The sequence below is a fragment of the Felis catus genome, chromosome B3 (genome assembly GCF_018350175.1).
Source record: "Felis catus isolate Fca126 chromosome B3, F.catus_Fca126_mat1.0, whole genome shotgun sequence".
NCBI classification, from domain to species: domain Eukaryota; kingdom Metazoa; phylum Chordata; class Mammalia; order Carnivora; family Felidae; genus Felis; species Felis catus.
In genome coordinates this window covers 141,865,356-141,887,401 of record NC_058373.1, presented here as the reverse complement: position 1 = coordinate 141,887,401, position 22,046 = coordinate 141,865,356, and the positions used below count along the sequence as shown (strand labels likewise).

The 22,046-nt window shown below is 51.9% G+C and overlaps 1 protein-coding gene across 2 annotated transcripts in view; it reads right to left on the bottom strand.

Annotated features, from left to right (window-relative positions):
• Positions 1 to 22,046, bottom strand: part of EML1 (EMAP like 1) — a 187,538-nt gene that overhangs the window by 152,591 nt on the left and 12,901 nt on the right. The window contains exon 1 of one of the 2 annotated variants that reach the window (XM_045060506.1): positions 10,039 to 10,169. The exons of the other annotated variant lie outside the window; for it this stretch is intronic. The gene's annotated coding sequence lies outside the window, so the exon portion shown is untranslated. Of the gene's footprint in view, positions 1 to 10,038; positions 10,170 to 22,046 lie in introns of those variants that run through there. 2 annotated transcript variants of the gene reach the window in all.

Here is a 22,046-nt window from a genome sequence, read left to right as displayed (position 1 = left end):
GTCTGTGAATCATGTGTAGCAGTGAGGACTGGACCCTGGAGGACTCTCACTTTGGGCTTTGGTCACTGGAGGCCCCAGACGGGGGTGGAGGGGAAGGGGACACAGATGTTCACCCATCTGTGAAAACGGCATTACGACCACACTGCTCCCAGTATGTTCAGGAAACCTGGGGCGGGGGGGGGTGGGGAGGGGGGGTCTCTTGCATTTTGTTCAATGAGCTCTTCCAGTAACAGCACCTGCCCCTTGCCTGCCAGGCATTAGAGCGCCCTGGGTCAAACTGTGGGTCGTGACCCACTCTTGGGTCATGAAATCAATTTAGGAGGGGACTGAGACCAGCATTTTAAAAAGAAAGACCGTGGAGCAGAGCAGAAAATATCAGAGTATGTGATGTGTAAACATGGAGTAGGGTAAATATTGATTCATAAGCCTTTTGTTTCATATACATATTCAAATGTATGTGTATGCGAATACATATTCAAATATATTAATATATTCAAATGTATACATATATTCATACATGTTATATTCATATATACACATATATGTGGGTGTGTATAGATTGACAGATAGATGACAGATATTCTGTGTGGAGGAGTAAATTCCTCACAAGCCCACCCTCCTGCAGATAACATCTACAAACTTACAAATTATGGACAAAATAGCCAAAACCACATCTTGAGGGCCCTGGAGAGTAAACATACGCAGGTAGGTTTGGGAGAAGCATTAAAACCCAGAAGAATCAACCCAAATGGAACAATTTCCGATTTTTGTGACCTTGCCTCGAAGGCAGCCACATTTGTGGTAGGGGAACAAGGTGGCCAAATTCTAGGAGAAGGCCTATTTTCCCTCTGGACTGAGGAACCAGGAGAAGGAAGCTTGGACAACCACAGTGGTTGGCGAGTGGGGAGGAACCCCATAAAGGAGAGAGCCGGAGAAGGAACCCAAAACATTTTGTGTGTAAACCCCGCCCGAGTTTCTGGCTGACCCCCAAACCACACGTGTGTGTGGCATGTTAAAAGCAGTTTAACCAAGATCTGGGCCCCCACCCAGCACAAGTGTCACAGAGTTTGAAGTTTGAGTCTAGCCAAGTTAATTCTTACTGAAACGAGAACATCAATTCTATTAAAAACAATGTCACCGAATCCAGAGTTTCTACAACAGAACATCTACGATGTCCAGGATACAATCCGAAATTACTCCGTATATGAAAAGCCAGGAAAATGCAACCCGTTCTCAAGAAAAAAGGCAATCAACAGAAACCAACCTTAAGATGACCCAGATATTGGAATGATTAGGTAAGATCTTTAAAATAGCTATTATGACAATATTCAACGAGGTAAAGAAAAGTGTGTCCTAACAAAGAAAAGATAGGATATCTTAATCAGGAGATTTAAAATATAAAAATGAACCAATTGGCAGTAGTATTCATAAGAGTTAAAAAGTAGAAACAATCCAATGTCCATCAACTGATGAGTGGGTCAATGGCAGGTGGTATATTCCTACAATGGAATATTATTTGGCCATTAAAAAGAATGAAGAGTTGGTGCAGGCTACCACATGGATAACCTTGAAAACACTGTTAAGTGAAAGAAACCAGTTGTAGAGACCACATATTGTATGGTTCCATTTATAAGGAATTTCTAGAGTAGGAAAATCTGTAAAGGCAGAAAGTAGACAAGTAGTTGCCAGGAGCTGGGGAGAAGGAGGACTGGGGAGTGATTGCCAGTGAATATCAGGTTTCTTGTAACGAAATGGGTGTAATGAAATTTCTTGGAATGATATAGTAGTGATGACTGTACAATTTTGTGACCATACTAAAAAAGTCTGAATTGTCCATTTAAAATTAAATGAAATTTTCAGAACTGAAAACCCTAGTATCTGAAATGAAAAAAAATTTCACTGAGTGGACTCAGAATGAGAAGGGAAAAATAATCCATAAACTTGAAAAGGGATGAATAACAATTTTACAGTCTGAAAGAGAGAGAAGAAAAAGACAATAAAATTAACAGAGTCTCAAGGACACATAAAACAATATCAAAGTTTTAAAAGTTCCAGAGGACAGGAAGAGAACGGGCAAGAAACGTATCTGAAGAAATAATAGCTGAAAACTTCCCACACTTGAAGAAAAACATAAACCATAATTTCAAGAAGTCCAGCAAATCTGAATAGGATCAGTGAAGAAAGCTATGTCTGGGGGACATCAGAATCAAACTGGTGAAAACAGATAAAGGCAACACCTGGAAAGTAGACAGAGAAAAACCATGCATTACACACAAGGGAATCAATATCTGAATGACTGCAGACATCTTATCAAAAACCATGGAGACCAGATTACAGTGGAACAACACCTTTAAAGTGTTGAAAGGGAAAACATCAAGCCAGATGTCTATATACAGCAAAAGTATGCTTCAAGAATAAAGATGAAATAAAAGCATTTTATTTTTAATTTTAACGTTTATTTATTTTTGAGACAGAGAGAGTCAGAGCATGAATGGGGGAGGGTCAGAGAGGGAGGGAGACAGAGAATCTGAAACAGGCTCCAGGCTCTGAGCTGTCAGCACAGAGCCTGACGCGGGGCTCGAACTCACGGACCGTGAGATCATGACCTGAGCCGAAGTCAGATGTTTAACTGACTGAGTCACCCAGGTGCCCTGAAATAAAGGCATTTTAAAATAAAGGAACTGCTAAAGGAAGCTCTTAAGTCTGAAGGAAAATGAAGTGGGGAAAAAAAACTCAGATCTTCATGAATGAGTGAATGGCATCAGAAATAGTAAATACAGGGGCGCATGGGTGGCTCAGTCAGTTAAGTATCCAACTCTTGATTTCGACTCAGGTCATGATCTCATGGTTTGTGAGATTGAGCCCTGTGTCGGGCTGGGGATTCTCTCTCTCCCTCTCTCTGCCCCTCCCTGCCCCTCTTCTGCTCTCTCTCTCTCTCTTATTCTTTCTCTGACCCTCCCTTGCTCTCTTTCTCAAAAATAAATATTTTTTTTAAAAAGAGAGACCCATAGTAAATATAAAGACATGTCAATGAAAAGTAAATGGTTGGATGGTGTGCCTGGGTGGCTCAGTCGGTTGAGCGTCCGACTTCAGCTCGGGTCATGATCTCACAGTCTGTGAGTTTGAGCCCCACGTCGGGGTCTGTGCTGACAGCTCAGAGCCTGGGGCCTGTTCCAGATTCTGTGTCTCCCTGTCTCTCTGACCCTCCCCTGTTCATGCTCTGTCTCTCTCTGTCTCAAAAATAAAATTAAAAAATTAAAATTAAAATTAAAATTAAAAAAAAATTAAAAAAAAAAAAGTAAATGGTTGGAAGAGGTGTAACATGCCAAAAGTAAGTATGATGAGGTTGGCGTGCCTCTATTAATATCATGTAAAATAGGCTTTCAGGACAGAGACTATCACTAGAGCTAAAGAGAGACACCTCCTAACAATGAAAGGGTCGATTCATCAGGAAGACATAACCATAGTAAATGTAAATGTGCCAAATAACACAGCCTCAAAACACATAAAGCAAGACTGACAGCTTTGAAGAGGAGAAAGAGGGGGTGCCTGGCTGACTCAGTTGGTGGAGCATGCAACTCTTGATCTCGGGGCTGCGAGTTTGAGGCCCGTGCTGAGTCTGGAGTTTACTTAAAAATAAAAAAAAAAATCTTTAAAAAAATAATAAAGGGGAGAAATAGATGATTCCATAATCATACTAGGAGATTTGAACACCCCTCTCTCAGCAATTTATAGAACAGTTAGACCATGAAAAAAATGAGTAATGACAGAGGATCCCAACACATCTTGACCTAATTGATATTTATACATATGAGTTATGATGTAAAATGTATTTCTTACTATGACTCATTTCTAAAAAAAGATTGAAAATCACTCTGCTAGGGAAAACACAAAGGACTAAATCACAGACCCCTAAAATTCAACATCTAGGGGCCCCTGGGTGGCTCAGTTGGTTAAGGGTCTGACTTCAGCTCTGGTCACGATCTCGCGGATTGTGAGTTCGAGCCCCACGTCAGGCTCTATGCTGACAGCTCGGAACCTGGAGCCTGCTTCGGATTCTGTGTCTCCTTCTCCCTCTTCCCCTCCCCCACTCGTTCCCTATCTCTGTCGCTGGGTCAGGTGTCCCCACAGGCGACCAGGATGCCATCTGCAGAACAGGCCTTGCTGTGTGCACACTGACACACCCAGTTCCCCGAAGTCCTCAGCTCTGCTGCAAAATCCCTGCCGGGCTGACCTGCCGGGAGGGACGGTTACGGCTGCTCCTTTCTATGCTTCTCATGCAAGTTGCTGGCAAAGTGGAGTCTGCAGAGAAAGGAGGACCAGAGAAGGATCCTCTGGTGGGATCCCACTCGACAGGGGCCGGGTCTGCAGCTCTTGGCTGTCTTGACTCCACATCAGAACCTCCAACCAATGCCAGCCTGGGTCACCCTAGAGCCCCAAACTGGGGACAAAAAAGACACAACCAGCGCTAGGGGGGGTTTCAAGCACACCTCAAAGTTTTCCCCTTCCACCAGCTGTCTGGTCCGTAGGACACGTGACTGGAGCACAGATTCTCTTCGTGCCCATTAGTCGAGTGCTGTCGTGTGTGCGGACATCCCTGGCGTGTCCACACTGCCCACCTCCATCCTCTTCTATGCTCCAGCCACGTAGAGTTATCGGTAGCTCCTTCGAGCATAGCAGGCTGCCGTGTGCCTTTGGGTACCGCTCTTCCCGCGCCCATGAACTCTCTTCCTCCACGGCAACTCTAGTCCTTGCCCTCTGGCCCAGACGGCTGCCCCATGAAACTCTCTGCCACCCCACCCCATCACACAGAATGGATCCTTCCCCTCTCTGGGTCACCTCTGCCAACAGAGAAGTTCTGAGAAGCTCACTTAACACATGGCATTGTGATCACCAGTTTCTCAACTCTAGGACACACGGTTTTGCTTTTGAAGGTTCCAGATATAAGGCTGAATTTTCTATTCAGTGTGCACCTCACATGTAGACATGCTCCTTTCCCCCCCGGGGGAAAGCTGCTGTGAAATCAAAGGCAGGTCTCATAAGTGGGGTGACTCAGCTCCCTCACCTGACTTGCCTCTGTGACCCCAAAAGCTTGATGCAGTCTGAGCTTTGGCAAATACTTGCTGGGTCCAAGTTTGAACTCAATGCAAGTATTTCTTGAGGGCTGCCCTAGGAAATTCGTGTGCTCTGCAAATTGGAGGGATTGGGATAACAAAGTAAAGTTCCTGTCCTTGAGAGGGTCAACACTGCGTATGTGAACAGGGTGCTCCGAAGGAACGAAGCCCACGGTGGCACCACATAAAACCACCTGCAACAGCACCTTGACCTGGACTAAGGGGCTTTGTATTTGAGGGATTTTTTGTGATTTTTTTTTAAATAAAGTTTTACAATTTGTAAATGTCTTGCATTTTCTTTACCAATTCTACGGAGAACCCTAACCGCCGTTCTGTGTCTCATTTTATAGAGAAAGGAACTAAGCCTCAGAGAAGGAAAGAGTCTTACCCAAGGTCAACAACTAGAAAGTGCCAGAACCAGCTCGAAAGTGCCAGAACCAGCTAGAAAGTACTGGAATCAGGAACAGTCACCCAGCTGTTCTCATTCCCTGACTCCTGCTCTCTCTCAGCCAGAGAAAACTCGGCTCAGTGGAACCTACCTCTTCTCTTTAAAATAGAAACCATGTAGCCCACTCTCCAGCTGAAGTCTAATCTCTGCTCTGTGAAATAAGAAGGAAACTCTGAAGTTTCTCCCTATGCCTTCTCCTCACACGGTCACCATGGCAATGGGAAAATATTATGCGGTGGAGGAATTGTGGGAATATGAATCAGCAGGACCAGCACAAGGCCCTTGGAAAACTGTGATTCCCAGTGGACACGCTTCACGTTCAGAGTAAACACTCCAACATGATAGATTGCACTTTGCCTCCTGTAGAAACTCCACGGCCAGCTCACTCCATTAGCGACAGACCCGCTGTCTCCACGCAAGCACCAGCCTCCTCCTCTCTTTATAAGAAAAGGCTTTGGCCATTTGTGAGCATGATTGCTGCTTGGCAACACAGGGCTGTGGGTATCTGCTGGCTTCGCTGAATTTTAAACATTTTTCCGTGCCAAGTGGAACAAATTATTGATGTTGATCTGGGTGGATATTTAACGTCGTCCAGTGTAATTTCAACGGTGAAGAGTTCACACCCGGCTTTTAAGTCTAGGATAATGAAGCTATTAATCAAGCATTAAATAATTGTAGACGGTAATGACCGCCTCATCCGGCTGTTGCTAAGTCTCCCTGAAATTCTCAATCAATGGGTGATAAAAAAGACTGATTCAGTTCCTCTAGATAATTGCACATAGAATTGCCATGTGATCCAGTCATTCCATTTCTGGCTGTATACTCAAAACAGTTGAAAGAAGGAGCTAGAACAGATATCTCTATGCCTATGTCCATAGCAGCATTCCTTATGAGAACCAACAGGTGGAAACAGCCCAAGTGTCCATCGACTGATGAACGGATAAAGAAGATGTGGTATAGATATGCGATAGACTATTACTCAGCCAGAAGAAAGAATGAAATCTTGCCATTTGCAACGACACAGAGGGAGCTAGAATGTATAAAGCTAAGTGAATTAAGTCAGTCGGCGAAAGGTAAGCACCCTATGATCGTACTCATATGTGCAATTTTTAAGAAACAAAACAAATGAGAGAAAGAAGAAAGAAAGAAAGAAAGAAAGAAAGAAAGAAAGAAGGAAGGAAGGAAGGAAGGAAGGAAGGAAGGAAGGGGACAGAGACAAACCAAGAAAGAGACTCATTACTGTAGAGAAAAAACAGGTGGTTACCAAGGGTGGGGGGATGGAGATTAAGGAGGGCACTTGCCATGAGCACTGAGTAATGTATAGAATTGTTGAATCACTATATTGTACACCTGAAACTAAAATAAATATATTGGAATTAAAATAAGAAACTTTAAAAACAAAGTAAGGAAATTCTGGTACTTACAGGGAAGAATAAACCTTTCTTCCTCTAGAAGAAAAAAAAAAAAATAAGGAAATTCCAGTTCCTGCTACAACATGGATGAAACTTGAGGACATTACGCTAAGTGAAGTCACAAAAGATAGTCACATAAACCAGTCCCAAAAAAGACAAATACTGTATGATTCACCACATGCTGTCCCTAGAGTCGTCAGATTCATAGAGACACAAGGTAGAAGGGTGGTTTCCGTGGGCTGGGGGAGGGGAGATACAGAGTTAACGCTCAGTGAAGATAAAGCTGCTGTTTTTGCAAAATGAAGGGTTGCGGAGACGGACGGTGCTGACCCGTTGACGGCTGCACAACAGTGGGAATGTGCTTAGGGCCCCTGAACTGTGCACTTCAAAATGGTTGAAATGGTAGATTTTCTGTTCTATGTATTTTATCACAATAAAAAAAAAAAAAAACAGTTGAGGAGCGGGTAAGGCAGCAGCTTGGGCGTCCCCGAACACGACACAGACCTACTGCTGGCCAAGTCAAGGGTCTGTAAGCACCTTGCGTATTTCGCAAGCACACATACCTCTGTGGCTCTGTGTAGCCCATCCTGCTTCTTCTGCTATATACCTGGACTGGAGCACAGGCGGTGACCTCTCTCCTTCTTTCCTCCCTCAGCCACCAAGCAGCACCCCGGCTGTCCCCTCTCTGCACCCGTTTCTCCTGGGAGCGTGGCTCTGGGGGATCCCACCTTACAGCCGTTCATGGGAACTGAGCACACAGTAGGCATCAGCCATTGCTGCGTTCAACCCGATTGCCAGACCTTGACCAGTGTGTTGTTAGAAGTGTTCTTATTCTTCCCAAAGGGGTCAGTTCTTGTCTACGGCCATACCACCCTGAACGCGCCCGATCTCGTCTGATCTCGGAAGCTAAGCAGGGTCGGGCCTGGTTAGTACTTGGATGGGAGACCAAAGGGGTCAGTTCTTTCAACCAAGGGAGGGACACTCTAAATGGGGCTGTTTATAGTATGGCTCTTTACTCTCCACACAGACACCTTCCCAACCCTAGTGGGTATCATAGTGGGTATCATGGTGAATTTCATGGGTCAACAGGGCTGGGCTAAGGGATGCCCAGATCGCTGGTAAAAAGTTCTTTCTGGCTACATCTGGGAAGTGCGTTTGAGTCTGTAGCCTGAGTAAAGATGGTCCTCCCCGGGGTGGGCGGGCACTGTCCAGTCCACTGAGGGCCTGAATGGAACATAAAGGGGGAGGAGGGGCAGACTTGCTCTTTGAGCGGAGACGTCATCTTCTCCTGCCCTCGGATACCTGCACCCCTGGTTCTGGAGCTTTTGGGATGCAGATCCTGGCTTATTGGCCCCAGGTTCTCAGGCCTTTGGACTGGGATTGAATTAGATTCTCCAGCTTGCAGACAGCTCCCTGGGGGACTTCTCCGCCTCCACCAGCAGGTGGGCCGATTCTTAAAAGAAATGTCCTCCTAAAGATCCCTGCCTGTATCCCACTGGTTCCGTTTGTCTGGACAACCCCGCTCTGCCATGCTGCTGGTGCCCAGGCACAGTGAAAAGCAGGCCAGCCCCCCCCCCAATGGCCCCACGCGGGTGGTGGGTGTGCATTTGGGTGGCGGAGACTATTCATTAGGCAGAAGGTGCCTCTCAGCCTAGCCACCTGCTGCGGCCCTTTCTACCCGTACTCAGGTGCCTTTAGATACGGATCGCAGGGGTGTCTTTGCTAATGGGCAACGCGGATGCATGTCTTAGGGTTGACATTCACAGAGATGAGGCTTCTAGCCGAACCCCCTTCCCCGCACCCCCCCCCCGAGGGTCCCACCCCACAGGGGAGCCGGCGGCAGTGTGTGGGCCTCGGCCGGACTGCCTCACTTCAGATCTCACCGCCCCTCTCTCCCGACACCAGGCTCCTGTTCTTCTTCCCTCCTCAGTACCCGGCTTCCCAGTGGGTAGAGTGGGGGACAGCATGGCTTCCCCTGTAAGGGGCCTCACACGAGACCTGGCCCAGAGGGCAGGGACAGCCGCTGTTTTCGTTGTCCAGCTGTCGAGGGTGGACACACAGCGGCGGCAGCCCGGGCTGTGTGCTCCTTGGGGAAAGCGACCAAGAGAAAAGGCTTCTCACTGCGGGAACCAGTGAGGTTTTCTGAACAAGGCCCAACGTGGCGAGCTTAGACCCCGGGGCTTGTGTCAGGTGGGGAGGGGAGACTCCAGGTGGGGAAGACCCCCCCCCCCCCGGCCCTAGTGGCAGCTAGGAAAGCACAGGGATAATCAGGGCTGCCCTCTGGCCCCGGCTCCTACTGTCCATGTGACCTTGGGCGGGTCAGGGGCCTCTTTGAGTTGCTCTTTATTGTCTGTAAAAGTGCAGGACTGTGGAGAGAAGGAAGGGAAGCAGGGAGAGGGAGAGAGGGAGGGGAAGGGGGGGAGGAGGAAGAGGGGGAGACAGGGGGAGGAGAGCAAGAGGGGAGGGGGAGGGGCGAAAGACAGCCCTGGAGGTCTCACGGCAAATCCCTGGCTGGGTGGGATTTGGGCCAGTCTCCGGCACCCCCACTCCCCAGCTCTCTCCCGCTCAAGGATGTGTTCAAGGCCCTGAGCCGACCGGCAGTTGTAACAAGAAGCAAAGTGCACTCCTGATACCCAAGCCCCGCCTTCCAGGGAGGGCCTCCGTGGGTCAGTGACCTCCCAGAGCCAAAGCCTCCGGCTGGCCCCGGCCTGGCCCCTCCCTCGCCCAGCAGAGTGGGTGTGGGGATGTGCACCAAGGGCCAGAAGAGGCCTTCCCCGCCCCCCCCTGCCCTGAACGGCCAGCCCCCATCCCTACCCAGGCTCGCTCTGCTGAGGCTCAGAAAGGTTAAGGAACGTGGATGGCAAAAGCTAAAAGCAATCAAAACACCGGTACAGCTTAGTGGAGAATCTAGAGAAAACCCCCAGGCACGAGAACAGAAGTGAGAACAGCCGCCAAGCTCCCTGGGTGCTCGGTGGAGGCCGGACACTTTCCCAAGTAGCTGCCTGTTATGAGCTCAGTTATCCCCGGACGGGCCCAGGGGTCCCCACCGCCCAGGGGTCCTCACCGCGGGCGCTCCTTTGGATCCGCCTCCCTCAGCGTCGGAGATCCATCCTGCCCTGTGTCCTCCGTTCCTTCTTACGGCCGAGGGCCGGTCTACGGCGCGAATACCCTGATCTGTAGATCGATTTTAATGTTGACAGACACGTGGGCGGTTTCCAGCTTGAGGCTTTCATGAACAGGCTGCTGGGAACACTGTCCTTGAGTAAATACGTGCGTTTGTGTCCACCGGGGACCTGGCGGGAGTAGTAGGGGTGTTTTCCCACCCACACATCCTATGCACATACGCCTACGTCCCGCAGGCCTGCCAGGGGTAGAATTCAGCTTCAGTAGTAGTTTGGCAATCTCTTTTCCAAAACGCTCTCACCAGGTTGCAAGTCCCCCAGCGAGGTGTGTGGGTGCCCGCTGCTCCCCAGCCTTTGTGGGTGTGGGTGCCTGCTTTTCCCCAGCCTTTGTATTTACAAACATATAATGTCTAAAATAAGTAAAGCCAGGGGCACCTGAGCGGCTCAGGCATTTCACCGTCCAACTCAGGTCATAATCTCGCAGTTCGTGGGATCGAGCCCCGTGTCGGGCTCTGCGTTGGTAGTGAGGAACCTGCTGGGGATTCTCTCTCTCTGCCTCGCTCTCTGCCCCTCCCCCACTCGAGCTCACTCTCTCTCTCTTTCTCTCTCTCAAAATAAATAAACTTAAATCAATCTATCAGTCGGCCAAGCAGAGCTAATCTACAGCCTTGGGGATCTGGACGGTGCTTGCCTTTGGGGTAGTGCCCGGAGGAGGTCTTAGGGGGAACCTCAGATGCTATAACATTCTGTCTCTTGATCAGGGTACCGGTTTACACAGGTGTGTGTTCACTTTGTGAAAAGTCATTAAGCAGGGCACTTACAACTTGCTCACTTTGCTTCATGCACACTAAGTATCGATTAAAAAAAAAAAAAAAGGACCCTTAGAAACAGTCCAGGGGCGCCTGGGTGGCTCAGTTGGTTAAGCGTCTGACTTTGGCTCAGGTCGTGATCTCACAGTTCGTGGGTTCGAGCCCCGTGTCGGGCTCTGTGCGGACAGCTCAGAACCTGGAGCCGGCTTCGCATTCTGTGTCTCCCTCTCTCTCTGCCCCTCCCCCGCTCACGCTCTGTCTCTCTCTGCCCCTCCCCCACACCCAAGGGCACACACTCTCTCAAAAACAAATAAATAAACATTAAAAAAATTATCCAGAAGCACCTGGGTGGCTCAGTTGGTTGAGTGTCCGACTCTTGGTTATGGCTCAGGTCATGATCTTGCAATTCGTGGGTTCGAGCTCTGGGTTCTGTGCTGACAGTACAGAGCCTGCCTGGGATTCTCTCCCTCTTTCTTTGCCCCTCCTTGCTCAAGTGCTCTCTCTCTCTCTCTCTCTCTCTCTCAAAATAAACAAAACAAAACAAAAAACCAATCCCAGGGACCCAGGTGCCATTTTTGCCCCTCTGGTCCAGACAAAGATGCCGAAGGTCCGGGTCACAACCTGATGGTGGGTCCCTTTCCTGGCCCCATCCCCACGTCTGGTCCTGGTCTGTCACGAAGTTCATTCTGCCTGCACGGGCTTTCTCTAAGTGGCCACTGGTTTCCATCTGTGTTACCCCCTCAGGCTGGATCTCTCCCTGCTCGTGTGTGGCTCCCCCAGGCGGGGCGTTGGTCGTGCTGTGACCCTCGGGCAGAGTTTGAACCCCCGCTCTGCGTTTACCCACTGAAGCCAAGGACTGGGTGAGATTCTGTTTGCTCAGTCTGAGGAGGGACGTGCGACACCAGCGTGTGGGGACCGTCTGGCCCAGAATAGGTGCCTACTTGACGAGAACAAGATTAGCACTGGCGACGGGCGGCATGCGTCTGGGGGTTGGGCGGGCTCCGATCCGGTCTTCAAGGCCCCGACGGTGAGGCGGGGCAGAAAAGCGTGTTTCCTGCTAGAGGAGGCTTGCCGTGTGGAGGAGGGACGGGGGGAGAGCTGTCTTCCATTAGTGAAATGACATAAGAATTAAATTAATAGATGCCTGAAAGTCATTTCCTTTGAACTTTTTAAAACCCTGCACAGTCAGGCCCGACATAAGGGGAGGGTCCCATGTGTCAGGTTCTGCAGTCGTCGAGAGCAGTGATTTTGGAGATGACGCGGCAATGTGAGAATCGCTCATGACATAATGCTAAGGGCGAGGGACAGGAGACGCCCTCCTATGGGTGGCTTCGAGGGCAGTTCTGCCCAAAAACGTGGGGAGGGGGGGGCAGGGGGGAAATCCCACTGCGCCAGCCCCCGGGGTTGCCAAGTGAAGGGACTGTCGGTGGTTTGCGTTTTCTTGCTCTCCATGTAATATCTTTCCGCGGAGGTTTTGTTTCTTACACGCGTTCGGAAGTTTGCTTTTTCAAAAAGTGGAATGGTTCAAGCCTCGGCCTGTAGCTGTCGATCCACGAGAGCTCGCAGTGATTTGGGGGCGGCTTCCTCTGGCCTGGCTGCAGGGGAGGCTGGGGGAGGCTCGGCCGGGGCTCCACCCAGCACTGCTGGGCTGGAGACAGTGTTAGGTGAGCGTGTTCCAAACCCACGGGGCCACCTGCCAGCCGCCCACCGGGACAGGCCCTTCCCTCTCTGGCTGAGGTCTGGACTGTGATGAAAGGAAGGGTCTGAAGTGCCCACGCCTGGTAGCTGTGGATAGCTGAAAAGGAGCTAACAGTCACAGAAGGTTGCGGAGAGAGAAACGGGACCTCCTGGCCCAGAGCTGCCCTGAAGGGTGGCTGAGGTGTGACCCGCAGGAAGTGGCAGAACCTCCAGAAAGCCACAGGGAAGGTGGGCACACGCGGCAGCAGCTGGGGGAGAAGGGGGACGGGTCCCGGGGCGAGGTGGGGCCCCGGGGCCACACAGACCAGGCAGAGCTCACCTTGAGCCCCGACTGCCGGGGTGCCCACGGTGTGCATTGAGCTGCATCTGGGGGGCTGAGCGTGGCTCTGGGAGGGCAGGTTCCCCCCAGACACCTGTGTTGGGGGAGGCAGCACCCCTTCGTTCCCTTCCCACTACAACCCGGGTCCTACCTTGACTCTCGGCCCAGTGTTTGTTGCGCGATGCTGGGGCCACCTGGACCTGACCACACTGCAGTTTGGAGGAATATGAGCCCTTGAAATCTACTACAAAGCTGTAATCATCAAGACAGTGTGGCACTGGCCCAAAAACAGACACATAGACCCATGGAACAGAATAGAGAACCCAGAATTGGACCCACAGGTGTATGGCCAACTGATCTTTGACAAAGCAGGAAAGAGCATCCAATGGAAAAAAGACAGTCTCTTTAGCAAATGGTGCTGGGAGAACTGGACAGCAACATGCAAAAGAATGAAACTAGACCACTTTCTTACACCAGACACAAAAATAAACTCAAAATGGATGAAAGACCCGCATGTGAGACAGGAAACCATCAAAACCCTCGAGGAGAAAGCAGGAAAAAAAACCTCCCTGACCTCAGCCGCAGCAATCTCTTACTCGACACATCTCCAAAGGCAAGGGAATTAAAAGCAAAAATGAACTACTGGGACCTCATCAAGATAAAAAGCTTCTGCACTGCAAAGGAAACAATCAACAAAACTAAAAGGCAACCGACGGAATGGGAAAAGATATTTGCAAGTGACATATCGGATAAAGGGCTAGTATCCAAAATCTATAAAGAACTCACCGAACTCCACACCCGAAAAACAAATAATCCAGTGAAGAAATGGGCAGAAGACACGAATAGACACTTTTTCAAAGAAGACATCGGATGGCCGACAGACACATGAAAAGACGCTCAACGTCACTCATCATCAGGGAAATACAAATCAAAGCCACACTGAGATATCACCTCACACCGGTCAGAGTGGCTAAAATGAACAACTCAGGAAACAACAGATGTTGGCGAGGATGTGGAGAAACGGGAACCCTCTTGCACTGTTGGTGGGAATGCAAACCGGTGCAGCCGCTCTGGAAAACTGTGGAGGTTCCTCAAAAAATTAAAAATAGAAGTACCCCCTACGACCCAGTATTAGCACTGCTAGGAATTCACCCAAGGGATCCAGGAGTGCTGATACATAGGGGCACATGTACCCCAATGTTTATAGCAGCACTTTCAACAATAGCTAATTATGGAAAGAGCCTAAATGTCCATCAACGGATGAATGGATAAAGAAGATGTGGTTTATATATACCATGGAATACTACTTGGCAATGAGAAAGAATGAAATCTGCCCATTTGCAGCAACATGGATGGAACTGGAAGGTATTACGCTGAGTGAAATAGGTCAGTCAGGGAAGGACAGATATCATATGTTTTCACTCATATATGGATCTTGAGAAACTCAACAGACAACCATGGGGGAGGGGCAGGGAAAAAATAGTTTCAAACAGAGAGGGAGGCAAACCATAAGAGACTCTTAAATACAGAGAACAAACTGAGGGTTGATGGGGGGGAGTGAGGGGGAGAGGGGAAATTGGGTGATGGGAATAGAGAAGGGCACTTGTTGGGATGAGCACTGGGTTTTGTATGGAAGCCAATTTGACGGTAAGTTCTATTAAAAAAAAGGAAACTGAAAAAAAGTAAATAAATCTAAACAGCATGTAAGTCACACGTCTTTGCCGCAGCTTTTTGGCTGCTGGGGCCTCTGTAAGGTCAGGCTATCAAGATCTATGTGCCCGAGGCACGTCACCCAGGCGAGTGCACGCAGCTCTGACCCCTCCGGACCCGCCAGCATTGCCATTAGAGAAGCAACCGCCTAGTAAACTCTAGATTCTTAGAAAACCAGAGTGCCGTGATTTAATGGAGCCTGAGTGGCGCCCCGCAATTTCATTGTCACGGGGAGGGAGGGCAGGCTGGAGAGGAGCTGTACAGCCAGAGCTCAGAGACCAAGCCTCCCGGGGACTAACCACTCCCCCGCCCTCCTCGGCCTCCCCCGGGAAGCCTCCCAATCGCATGCATAATTTATGAGAAGGAGCCGATGCATATTCATGAGCTCATTGCCTTCCAAGGCCAGTCGCTGTCTGTGAAAAATCCTCCCGTAATGAATTATTGCCTGGGAAGCCGAGGGTTGGGCTCAAGGCAGGCCCCAGTCCCCAAAATTACTACAATCCTTACAATTCCTAAAACTTGCTTTGAAGAAAATGCTCCCAACGGTGCCCACCTTTGGTCTAATGTGGGGGAGACGCAAACAATGAAGCCTTTACCGTGGGCACGCCTTAACCACAAGGCTGCGCAGGTAGGGGTGCACCCGTAGCATTTCAGGGAAACTGAGGCAGGTCTCCCCTCACCCCGAGGAAAGACACCCCTGCGTGCACGGTGGGTGGGACTCTGAAGTAAACCCTCCTAAGTGTCTGTTCACATAAGATCAAGAGCCAAAACGCCCTGCTGGCTGGTCACGACCTTTTCTGGGTCTCAGTCTTCCCCATCTGTGGACTGGGTTGGTAATCCCTCATTGCATCTGCTCTGAGCCCAGAGAGAGGTCGCCCGGCACCGGCTGGTGGCCGGGTTTGAATGGTGGTGGTGTTTTCTCTTTCTTGGCCGGCCAGAAGATAACCTGTGTCTTACAGCCAGTGGATCCTAGGCTCTGACGAAACCCAGGCACACTTTGTTCACAGATACCGACTTTTTACAGGTCGGAAGTCTGTGGCCATCCTGTGTCAAGCAAGCCTTATTGGTGCATTTTTCCAACCGCATTTCCTCGCTTCATGTCTCTGTGTCCCACTTTGATAATTCTCCCAATATTCCATTATTCTTCTTTTAATGTTTATTTATTTATTTGGGGGGAGAGAGAGAACAGGTGTGTGTTTACGAGTGGGGGGTGGGGGGCAGAGAGAGGGGGAGAGAGAGAATCCCAAGCAGGTCCACCCTGTCAGTGCAGAGCCCAACACGGGGCTGGATCTCACCGCCTGAGCCGATATCAAGAGTGGGATGCTCAACCGACTGAGCCACCCAGGCACCTCCCAATATTTCATTATTCTTATGTCTCTTACGGTGATCTGTGCTGGGTGATCACCACTCACTGAAAGCTCGGAGGATGGCTAGCATTTTGTAGAAACAAAGTGTTTTTTAATTAAGGGATGCACATAGTTTTCTTAGACATGATGCTATCGCACCCTCATACACAACAGCATAGCGTAACCGTTACTTTTATATGCCCTGGAAACCAAAAAAACTCATTTGTCTTGCTGTATTGTGACATTCACGTCGTTGCAGTGGCCTGGCTCGGAACCCACGACACCTCCGCGGTGCACCTGTGCGGTCATATGCCACCGGCGCTCACAGAGATAAAGGGACGTCGCGGAGCAGAGCGGGGGCTGCACATAGCAGGTGCTTGACGAACGGGAGTCTCCAATTTCCAGTCCTGGAAAGAACGGGCCCCACTCGTCCCAGTTTGCCTGGCGGAGGAATCTGTTCACAAAACCCCTTAGGTCCGCATTTTATTCCACGCGCTTCGTGGCGTTAGAAGCGTTCAGTAAGAACCGGTCTAATTGAGACGTGGAGTGGGCGTGCGAGGGCGCCCCGAAGTTTTCCCAAAGGAGTCAGAACCCAGTTAAAATGTTACTCATGAAACCCAAGACGGTGATTCAGTTCGTACTCCATCTGGCATTTCTTGCTTACAAGCAACTCACATATGACTCAACTTTGATTCTGCTTATTAAACATTAGCCGGCACACGTCCTCATCCCAATAAAAAGCCATCTTGAAAACCTCGCCACAGAGGAGCGCCTGTGCCCCTGAGCGCGACTGCGCGCGCACGTGTGTGTGTGTGTGTGTGTGTGTGTGTGTGCGCGCGCGCACGTGCACAGGCCCGCGCTAGGGGCGAGCTCATCCATGAGGGTCCCAGGCGCTGTGACCTGAGTGTACGGAGGGCTGGCCTTGTTGACATGTGACTTGCGCTGTCGCACAGGGCTACAGGCTTGGTTTAATGTTCTGCTGTCACCACCTGGAGATTCTAGATAATTCTTGAACGGGGGCCTGCACGTTCATTTTGCAGGCCCTGCGAATTTTGTGCTCGGTCTGGGTGGACGTGAGTATGTGTGTGTGTCTGCACATCTGTGTGGGTCCCAGAGCCCACGCGGCCCGGGGAGGCTGAGCCATAGAGACGAGGTGCACATGCCCGTGTGGGTGCTGTGGGTGCCCGTGTGGGGACCTGCAGGTGAGGGCCGGAGCAAGTGGACATGGGGGTGTGTGGAGAATCTCACCCGGAAGCGCCCGGGACAGGGGCCCATGAGCCACACTGGGAGCCCCAAGATGCAGATTCCAGGGGGCCGGGGGGGGGGGGGGGAGGGGGGCTCGGAACACACCCTTTCAGCCGGCACCCCCACCCCAGGCGGCTGTAATGACACCCAAGTTTGAGAACCCCTGGCTGTGGGTTCTGGGCACTGAAAAGTGAGGCCATGCTTCTTCAAGGAGAAGCTTAGAACATCACAGAGCTCAGCCATCTCACCACCCACCCTATCATCTCAAATTCAGGTTCTTAAAGGAACAGAAGCCTGCCAGGAACACCAAGGAACAGATGAGCCCCAAGGCTGCTAACCTCAGGGAACCCCGGCCAGAGGCCTCCCTCGGCTGCCTGGGCCCCCAGCCAAGCAGTGACTCATGCTGGAGCAGGACGGTGTGGCCTTGATGGCCAGCCCTCCCCTCCCACATCCCTGCATCAGCAGGGCAGGGCCGGGGGTGCTACCCCCGTGACTTCTCCAATTTATCAGCGTGGGTCACACCGTGGACCCCGCCGCTCCTGGGCACCACTCCCCTGCCCATGTTCTTGGCCTGACATCCCCCACCGAGACCCACCCTAAATCAGCAGTGATTGGCCGTGATCAGCAGCGCCACCCCCCCCCCCATGCCATCAGGGAATGCCATCTCCAACAGCACAGGGAAGGGTCCTCACTGCACGCTGTGGGGGTCCAGCAGTCGCTGACCCTCGGATTGTTGGCCCCTGGTGACCTCGCCCAGGATAATTCTGTTCCCGAGCTCCATTCCACTGAAAGCGGTCCCAGGGTCAACACGCTATCCCCTCGTTGAGGGCAACAATGGCTGGGAGAGGGGCTGTCGCTTGCCAGCTGGTGACCTGGGCAGGTCACTTGAGCTCTCTGAGCCTCAGTTTTCTCATCTGTGAAATAGCCCCTCCCTGTGCCAACTCTTGGCTGGGGCTTAGCTCCTGCCCCCTGCCTCCTCCCAGCAGCCCCGGCTTGACCCATAGACACACGTCAGTGTCCCCACCCCTGTCCCCTAGAGAGGGGCATTGAGCCTCTAATCAGCAACAGTGCAAGTTAGAATTGGGTCCCACAAGCTTTTGTGACCAGGAGAAGCCCCCTGTTTCCCAGGAGGGGAAGTGGCACCACCCTTGAGTGCTTTTTTTCTGTAGCTGCCACTGTGAAGCACCTACTGTGTGCTGGGCACTCTGCAGCCCTTCTGCGGGAGCCCTTAAAACCATCAGAAGAGGTGGGGGCGCCTGGGTGCTTCGGGCCCCTGGTCAGGCTTCATGCTGACAGCACAGAGCCTGCTTGGGATTCTCTCTCTCCTCCTCTCTCTCTGCCCCTCCCCTGCTCTCTCTCTCTCTCAAAGCAAATAAGCTTTTTTAAAAAATGGGGGAAAAAAAAGAAACCATCACAAGAGATGAGGGGAGGTGTCAAAGATAAGAGATGAGGGCTCAGAGAGGTTAGGTGTCTTGCCCAAGGACACACAGCTTTGAAATCTGAGATGGAAACCCAGGGCCTTCGCAGCGACCCTGATGCACAGATACTTTGCCTCTCAGAGCAGGGCCCGGCCAGCCCAGACAAAAGCCCCTCGGGGCCTCCAGGGTCCCTCTGCTGTATGAGGCCGTATATCCCCATGCTGCCTCCCTCAGCTTCCCGACACAGCCCCGGTGGCAGGGAGCCCGGTGCCAGCCCTTCTATTATTCACGCCTCCCTTCGGTTGCCAGCAGGGACCTGGCCCAGAGGCCCCAGCTTTGCCAGGAAAGATAAGGAGCCAACACCTGACTCGTCCCTTTCTGAGCTCCGTCTTGATTTCCCAAAAGAACACAAAGGCCTGTCATTCCTGGCCCCGTGCCGGAAGCTGGACCTCATTCTCATGAAAGGAAGATAAACCATTAGCAGGATTAAAACTGGTTAGATTAAAAAAAAAAAAAAGACCGGTTAGATTTACAGCTTTTCCTTGTGACCACCTGTCCCCTCCTGTAACACTGCGTGGGTTGGACGGGCGGGTGCCTGCCATCTGCAGGGGTCTGTCGAGGGGTGGGGAGGGCAGGGGAGGCATCGGCTCCCCTGTGGGGTCCGTGGAACACTTCCCTGGGGGTCGGGGGCCGGTGCTACTAGTCCCACGTTAGAGGTGGGGAAACTGAGGCTTGCTTAGACCACTCGCTTGGCCAGTGCAGGATGGCAAAGCTGACTCGTCCGTCCTCAAAACAAGACTCATAAAAAGTGAATTCCTGTGTGCAAACCCTGCCCACCCACACCCGGACCTCTAACTTTATAATTGGCTCATGCAGGAATTGAAAAGAAAACAAAAAGGCGAGGCACCAAAGGGAACCCCGGGAGGTCAGTCTGCAGCCCCTGCACCTCACCCTTTCTCCTCCTCCAGCACGGGGAGCCCCTCACCCCAACCCCTGAGCAGGCCAGGCTGGGAGTCGAGGCGTGGCCTCACCCAGAGTTCACACGGCCACTGTTGGGGGACGCAGGGGGTGGGGGAGGCGACATTCCAGGCTGAGAAGTGCCCCTCTCACCCTCAGACCCCGCCAAGCTGATGGTGACCGTGGCTGCCACAGGGTTAAAGGGATGTCACAAGAAGGGGTGTCTCGTGTCCCCCACCCCCAGGAGTGAGGCTTCAGACATCACCAACAGTAGCCCCTCCCCTACTTCACACATCAGGAAACTGAGGCCCAGAGAGGAAAGGGGTTTGTCCATGAGCCCCAGTGACTCAGGGCAGGGACAAGGAGGGGCTCAGCCGCGGGATGGGGGCGGCAGCCTGCAGGTGAATCCCCACACCTCCGTGCGTTAGCCGTGTGATGATCCACACCCTCTGGGCCCAGCTTTCTTGTCCAGAAAGTGGCCACACCTCGCGGTTGGGGGGACAGAGAAAACAGAGAGGGCGCCCAAAGGGCCTTAGTCCGGTCTCGACCCCAGTGCCTCTGTCATAGAGGTGGCCGGAGGAACAGTGACGAGCAGCCTCAGAGGAGTAACAAAGCTGTTTGTTGAGCACCTACTATGTGTGGTGGGCACAGAGATGAGTCAGACGTATGGGTGCCGCTCTCACCACGGTCACCGTCTGATGAAGGGACACGTGGAGAGATGAGGGCCCCCGGCGGGAAAGGAGAGGGTGGAAGGCAAGGCCGGCTTTGCTAGGGATAACGAGGTGCTCTAGGACGGGGGACCACAAGGTGAGAAACGGCACGGAGCCCGCAGAGAGTTCTATCTCCCGGCTGCACTTGGGGGGTGGGGGTGGGGGGCTGGCAGACCCCCCGGGGAGGCAGTGCATGCCGGGCCCAGGGCCTTAGATGTAGCTCTGGTGGAGAAAAATCCCTAAGAGGTCCCACCAGCTGAGGTGTCAGGGACCGGGCCGCAGGGCCGAGAGGGGGGCCCGGCGGGGGCGCCTCCCACAGAGGCCTCGATCTTACGACCGCTCGTGCAGTTTCCTGGAGAATTTCTTCCTTCATCCGCATGTTTTAGGGTTTGTTTTCTTATTTAGGCGTCTCTATTTTTAAAAAATCTGTGTGTAAAAAGCGTACATATTTTTTAATGTGTGGTTTTGAAAGGTAGCAGCAGATTCCTCCTGCAGTCAGGCCCCACCGTGCTTCCTCTCCCAGCCGCCCTGCTTACTCCGGGCCGTAAATCACCTTTTTTTTCTTTCTTTTTTTAATATTTATTTGGGGGGCGGGGAGAGTGTAACTGGGGGAGGGGCAGAGAGCAGGGGACGGAGAATCTGAAGCAGGCTCTACATTGACAGGCTGACAGCACAGAGCCCGACACGGGGCTCGAACTCACGATCTGTGAGATCACGACCTGAGCCGAAGTCGGACGCTCAACTAACTGAGCCGCCCAGGTGCCCCTCTGTTTTTTTTTTTTTTGTAAGTTTCTTTATTTATTTTGAGAGAGGGAGAGAGAGCGCACGTGAGCATGCACGAGCAAGGGAGGGGCAGAAAGAGAGGGAGGGAGAGAATCCCAAGCAGATTCCGTGCTGTCAGCTCAGAGCCCAATGCAGGGATCGAAGTTGTGACCCATGAGATCGTGACCTGAGCCGAGATCGAGAGTCAGACGCTTCACCGACTGAGCCACCCGGGCGCCCCCATAAATCACTTCCGTAGTGAAGGGCTGGGAAACAAAGAGGAGACAGTCGCCCTTGGCGCTCGGCAAGCCGCCTTCCAGCAGCCAAAGACCGTTTGGGTTCGCGCTGTGGAGGCCCAGCGGGGACGGCCCTGAGGCAGGCACTGCTTCCCTGGGGAATGCCCCCCTCCCCGGCCCTCAGCAGGCAGCCTTGCCCCTCGGTGGGACCAGGACACTTTCTCCAGGCCTGAAGGTCTATGACCTTGATCCCCACCCTCCTGGCTCCAACCACGATGTTCGGGGAGATGCTCCGTCCTCAGTCCTGCGAGCCCGAAAGCAGAACTGTCATCAGAGGTGTCCCTGCGCATTGGGGGGACTCTTCAGCTGCCGGTAAGGAGCAATATTTGGGTGGTGACGATACTTAAAAGATCGCCCGCTGATGATCTGAAATTCGGAGCTAATTGCACGCCTGTGTTCCATCTAGCAGCCCCGGTGTTGGGTACGAGACCCACATGAGTACGTGCCCGTGTGTGTGTTGCCGTCTCAAGACCTGATGTCTGGGAGTCCGGTGATCAGCATCTTCCTGGGTAAGGTCAAGCAATGCCTCTCGGGGGCTGTGCCTTCGGCGCTGTCTCAAGACAAAAGAACTCGAGCTCCCAGCGCGTTGGAACCAAGAGTCGGCTGCTGGCGGGGTCCGTTACCACTGCCTCTGGAGGAGCTGCCCCCAGGACGCCTCGCGTGATGATCCCGCACGGACT